Below are 6,000 nucleotides of genomic sequence, written 5' to 3' on the forward strand. Positions count from 1 at the left end.
CATGTCTGAAGCTAGACACAAATACAACAAAATAAATAATGATGGTAACAGTCCATTTCATGTGGATTCCATCACATGTTGGCCTCCAGAAATAGCACTCCAAGTTGCAATTCTTTTTACCATGTCGTGGTACAGTTGACTAGAGCGCGTCTGGGAACATCTAGCACATAGGTTCGAACCCTCGTTAAGGCCCATGTGGATTTATTCATTTGATATATCACCTTATTGTGATTTCTGTGTATTATTATTATTATTATTATTATTATTATTATTAACAGAAATCACACTAACCTGATATATATCATTGAGGAAAATCCACTATGGCTGTGAGGTGGCACGAATTTGCGACCCAGGCATTGCCAGTAGCATACTCTACCACTGTACCACCGCCGACTTGTTAAAGTCATACAACCAGATCTCTACTGAAATCAAAGGAAGCCTGGAGGCCCCTACTGAAGCCACTCCAAGATTTTTCATTTCAGTAGAAATCAGTTTGTATGGCTTTTACAAGGCTGCAGTTGTCTAGTGGTAGAGGATGCAGCTGGCAATGTTCGGGTTGCAGGTTTGTGCCACTTCATAGCCCTAGTGGATTTTCTCATTATTATTATTATTATTATTATTATTATTATTATTATTATTATAATATGTGGGTTAATTAACTTAAAGACAGTACTTGTGGTCATCCTCAAACCCATTGGTGATATAATACATACTGTATATACATTAAACTGTGTCACTAACTTATCAAGAAATTGTCATCACACTTCCATGGAAATAAACATTCTATTCACCTGGGATCTAGGAGACTCGAATCGCAGACCCCACGTGTGTGAGGGCGAAGCTCTATCGATCGAGCTATTGAGTAGTCTTAATAAGGAAAGTTTCCAGAAGCATCATCCTGCTGCCAAACAGGAATTTTCGACTTTCTCTGACTACTACTAAAGTTCAGAGGAATTATTGATCCACTCCCACGTCGTATAAATTGTCATCCGCACTTCCGTGGAAATAAACATTCCAATTTACATGACATGGGCACAGATCACTAATTCCTCTGAGCTTCAGTAGTGGTCAGGAAAAGTTGTAAATTTCAGTTTGGCTGCATCCTGCTGCCAAACTGGAAACTTTCCTTATTGAGATTACTCAATAGTTCGGTTGATAGAGCTTCAGTCTCACACACATGGGATCCACAGTTTGAGTCTCCTAGAGCCCAAATTAATTGAATAATTTAACAAGATTATAATGTTTAGCTAAATGAATTTTGGGGGTTCAGTCCCTGAGCCCATTATGTGTGGAACCTTTTCCACTACTGCCCACAGGATTGGTATGGGGTGCATAATAAATAAACCACTCAACTTGCTGTGATCTGCAGCAGAGCAGAAGCAAGACCCCAACATCATCTGACGCTCACCCTCGCCCCTCAACATGCTCACGTACTCCAGCAGTGCGAGGGAGGCAGCATATCACTGAGGGCTGGTGAAGACGGATGCCTGCCGGCAGCACAGATATCCAAAGCACAAAACTCGGCGACCAAATCCAGATGCCTAGCCAGGATCGAGCTTGAATCAGGAGTCCTTGGAAGAAAGTTTTAGGGGATGCAGTACTCGTGGCGTAGTGGTAAGACACTCGCCTGGCGTTTTGCGAGGGCTTTGCCCTGGGTTCATATCCTGGCCGGGGAGGATTGACTTAGTGTCAATCCTTAACTGTAGCCTCTGTTTACATTACAATGGGTACCTGGTTGTTAAACGATTTGGCAGGTCATATTCCAGGGAATATTAGGATTAAGGATTTGCCCGAAACACTACACGTGACAGTGGTTGTACAAGAATGTAATAACTCTTTTACATATGAATAAATAAATAGAGATAACGCAGTAAGGTGCACTCAGTCCGTCGGTGGTTAACTTAGCTGGCTTCGTTCTTATCTTACAACACAAAGCAGCAGGTAAAAACAACCACAAAGAACACAGTACAGTCTTAGTACAAGTACTACTCATGCATGGTAATAACACCGCCATAACTCATGCATGGTAATAACACCGCCATAAGTCATGCATGTTAATAACACCGCCATAACTCGTGCATGTTAATAACACCGCCATAACTCGTGCATGTTAATAACACCGCCATAAGTCATGCATGTTAATAACACCGCCATAACTCGTGCATGTTAATAACACCGCCATAAGTCATGCATGTTAATAACACCGCCATAACTTGTGCATGTTAATAACACCGCCATAACTCGTGCATGGTAATAACACCGCCATAACTCATGCATGTTAATAACACCACCATAACTCATGCATGTTAATAACACCACCATAACTCGTGCATGTTAATAACACCGCCATAACTCGTGCGTGTTAATAACACCGCCATAACTCGTGCGTGTTAATAACACCGCCATAACTCGTGCGTGTTAATAACACCGCCATAACTCGTGCGTGTTAATAACACCGCCATAACTCGTGCGTGTTAATAACACCGCCATAACTCGTGCGTGTTAATAACACCGCCATAACTCGTGCGTGTTAATAACACCGCCATAACTCGTGCGTGTTAATAACACCGCCATAACTCGTGCGTGTTAATAACACCGCCATATCTCGTGCGTGTTAATAACACCGCCATAACTCGTGCGTGTTAATAACACCGCCATAACTCGTGCGTGTTAATAACACCGCCATAACTCGTGCATGTTAATAACACCACCATAACTCACACCTCGGCCACAGCACTACACAATATCACTTCTTGTTTACATCGACTCCCGCGCCACCTGCCCAAACTATTTATTTTTCCCAGGAAAATTATTATATTCCACATCACTGTATAGCTAATGAGTTGAAAAAAGTTTAATAGGCTTTTAAAGGTTACACCAAGCAAGCAAACTGTAAGGCATAGAAAGTGTTATAGAATTTATTAACGTGTTTGTTAATATTTGACCAAAGGTTAACTGCTTTAGTTATAGCTGGGAAAAGAATTTTATTCATTATTTCAGGGATGATAAGTATAACCGGGAAACGCTAAATACAGACTTTTAGAAATATTTCGCTATAAAATGAGCATATTTCCTAGTAACATTAGTTTATTCGTGTCCTACATTTATTAGTAATGATATAATAAGATAATATTTTGCATTTCCTCTTTATTTGCGAAATTCTAAGTTTTTTTTTTAATAAGCTCTATCATGCATTCGGAGGCCAACATGAGATGGAGACCACATGAAATGGACTCTGTTACCATCCTTAATAATTTTGTTGTATTTGTGTCTAGCTTCGGACACGAGCATGTTACAGTTATGTCTTAAAGAGTTGAGAGCATTTAAGGATGATAAGGAGTCACTTACAATTAATGTATCAAGTTTTGAGACTTGTACACATTTCAGTGCAAGGATCAAGGCAAATAGTTCGGTCTGAAGGGTAGAGGCCCAGCTCCCCCACCTCTCATTAATCTAATGGCAGAGGCTACATTTATCTCTACAATTCTATCCCCAATACTCTGCAGATTCAACTCCATCCTCATTATCTCAATCATAGCATTTCTTGGGCATCCTAAGATAATTCTCAAGGCTTCATTTTGTACCTTCTCCAACTTGCCCATTCTACCTTTACCAAAACAAGAAATGACAGGTGCAGCATAATCAATAAGAGATCTTACAGTACTCAAGTATATCATTCGTAGCACAGGGACTCCCACTCCCTCCATCTGGTCACCATTTGGTCCGGGAGACATCTCCCGTCACGCAGGGTGCAGTCGCACCTCCACAGATCTCCAGTATCATCTATTGATACTGGTGATGGCTCAAAAGGGCCACCACTTACGAGCTATTCATGCCTGTGCCACCTTTTGGGTGGCTTCATCTTCATCTTAACACATTCACAAGGGAGACATCTCCCGTCATGCAGGGTGCATTCGCACCTCCACAGATCTCCAGTATCAGCTCCTGATACTGGTAATGGCTTAAAATGGCCACCACTTACGGGCTATTTATGCCCGTGCCACCTTTTGGGTTGCTTCATCTTCATCTTAACACATTCATAAGGGAGACATCTCCCGTCATGCAGGGTGCATTCGCACCGCCACAGATCTCCAGTATCAGATTCAGATTCAGATTCAGATGTTTATTCAGGTAAGGTATATACATACAAGTGATGTTACATTAATGGATTGATAAATAGATAAAGCTAGTACATACAATGCCTAAAGCCACTATTACGCAATGCGTTTCGGGCAAGAAAAACATTAATATCTAGAACTTAATACTAATTGAGCATAAAGAATAAAAAGTGTTGAGAACAAATACAAATAAAGATAAAAAAAAAGGGGGGAACATGACTGAATAAGCAGCACAAATACAATAGGTTGACAAACAGTGTTGATTAAAAAAAAAGAAAATAACAGACATGGGTTGACAATAGAGGAGTGAGGTAGGTTACAGGGAATTTATTAGGTAGTGTTTAGTTTTTATCTTAAACTGGTTGAGAGAGGTACAGTCTTTAACATGGTTGGGAAGGTCATTCCACATTCTGGGCCCCTTGATTTGCAGAGCATTTCTAGTTTGATTAAGTCGTACTCTAGGAATATCAAAACTGTATCTATTTCTGGTGTGGTGCTCATGGGTTCTGTTACAACCTTCTATGAAGCTTTTGAGATCAGGATTGGCATTATAGTTTAGCGTTTTATATATGTATAATACACATGAGAGAATGTGCAGTGACTTAATATCTAACATATTCAGAGATTTGAGTAGGGGTACCGAGTGATGTCTGGGGCCAGAGTTGGATATTGTTCTAATAGCAGCTTTGTGTTGGGTAATTAGAGGACGTAAGTGATTTTGGGTAGTAGAACCCCAAGCACAAATACCATAGTTGAGATATGGATAGATAAGGGAGTAATAGAGAGTCACCAGGGCAGGGCGTGGTACATAATATCAGCTCTTGATACTGGTAATGGCTTAAAAGGGCCACCACTTACGGGCTATTCATGCCCGTGCCACCTTTTGGGTGGCTTAATCTTCATCAATCAATCAATCAATCAGACTCCCACTCCCTTTCCACAGCATGCCAAGGCCTTCAGAGGTTGTAATCTCTTCCGACATTGACCCAACAGTCTGTTCATCTCAGCTTCCAAACTCTCATGGGTATATCCAACATATATGCCTAAATATTTATATATATTAACTCTATATTTTTACCGTTTATTTTCAATATAATGGGCCTCCGACTGCTACATTCAAACTTAGTTTTGTCTCACAGGAAGGTTAGTCATACATGGAATCAGGGGGGAGAAAATACCTGCCTCAATATAAAAACAAAAAATGTAAGGCTGATCAATTAGTCTCCACTAGGAAAATCTGGCTACAGCACAAGAATATTTTCCAATATTCCTGAGTGTATGAAGTAATTACAGAGCTCAAAATACCTCATAACCTTTGGTCTGAAGTCACTTATAACAAGACAATCACAGATATAGTGTTGGAGAATATGTCCCAGCTCTTGTTGACATAGTTTACAATTGGAATGTTCACCATTGGGGGGAGTCATTACTTGCAGCCGCCTGCCATAGTTATCGATATCCCAGCATAATTCTGGCAATTACAATGTCACACTGTCTAGTGGATGTTTTATGCTGTACGTACATATAATTTTCGGTTCTAAACATGTCATAGCTCTTTATACTCGTGCTTTCTGGCCTTTGTATGTCTGTGATTGCTCTTCTGTCTTTCCCAATTTTCTGAAATATTGGGGCTTTTACAGCAGAGATTGGAATGCCCATATCCAACTCAATTTCAGGCTTATCACATGCAGTTTTAGCTGCCTTGTCTGTGTCGGTATGGATGCAATCCGTTCTCGCAAATTTAATAAGTCAATATTGACTTATTAGTTGCGTGCATAGGTGACATACTAAACATAATAGTTTCCCTTGAAAAGTTTCATAGAAAACACCGACCTTACCTAACCTACTTACTATGTTAAAATAAGCATCTTATAGCTTCGTA

General features: G+C 40.2%; 1 protein-coding gene across 1 annotated transcript in view; it reads right to left on the bottom strand.

Annotated features, from left to right (window-relative positions):
• The window catches only part of Top3alpha (topoisomerase 3-alpha), a 134,849-nt gene extending 132,061 nt beyond the window's left edge, over window positions 1–2,788 (bottom strand). The window contains exon 1 of the mRNA XM_069300071.1: window positions 2,722–2,788. The gene's annotated coding sequence lies outside the window, so the exon portion shown is untranslated. The remainder of the gene's footprint in view (window positions 1–2,721) is intronic.
• Window positions 2,789–6,000: the final 3,212 nt, after the last annotated feature.

Source organism: Procambarus clarkii, chromosome 43 (assembly GCF_040958095.1).
Source record: "Procambarus clarkii isolate CNS0578487 chromosome 43, FALCON_Pclarkii_2.0, whole genome shotgun sequence".
Lineage (NCBI taxonomy): Eukaryota > Metazoa > Arthropoda > Malacostraca > Decapoda > Cambaridae > Procambarus > Procambarus clarkii.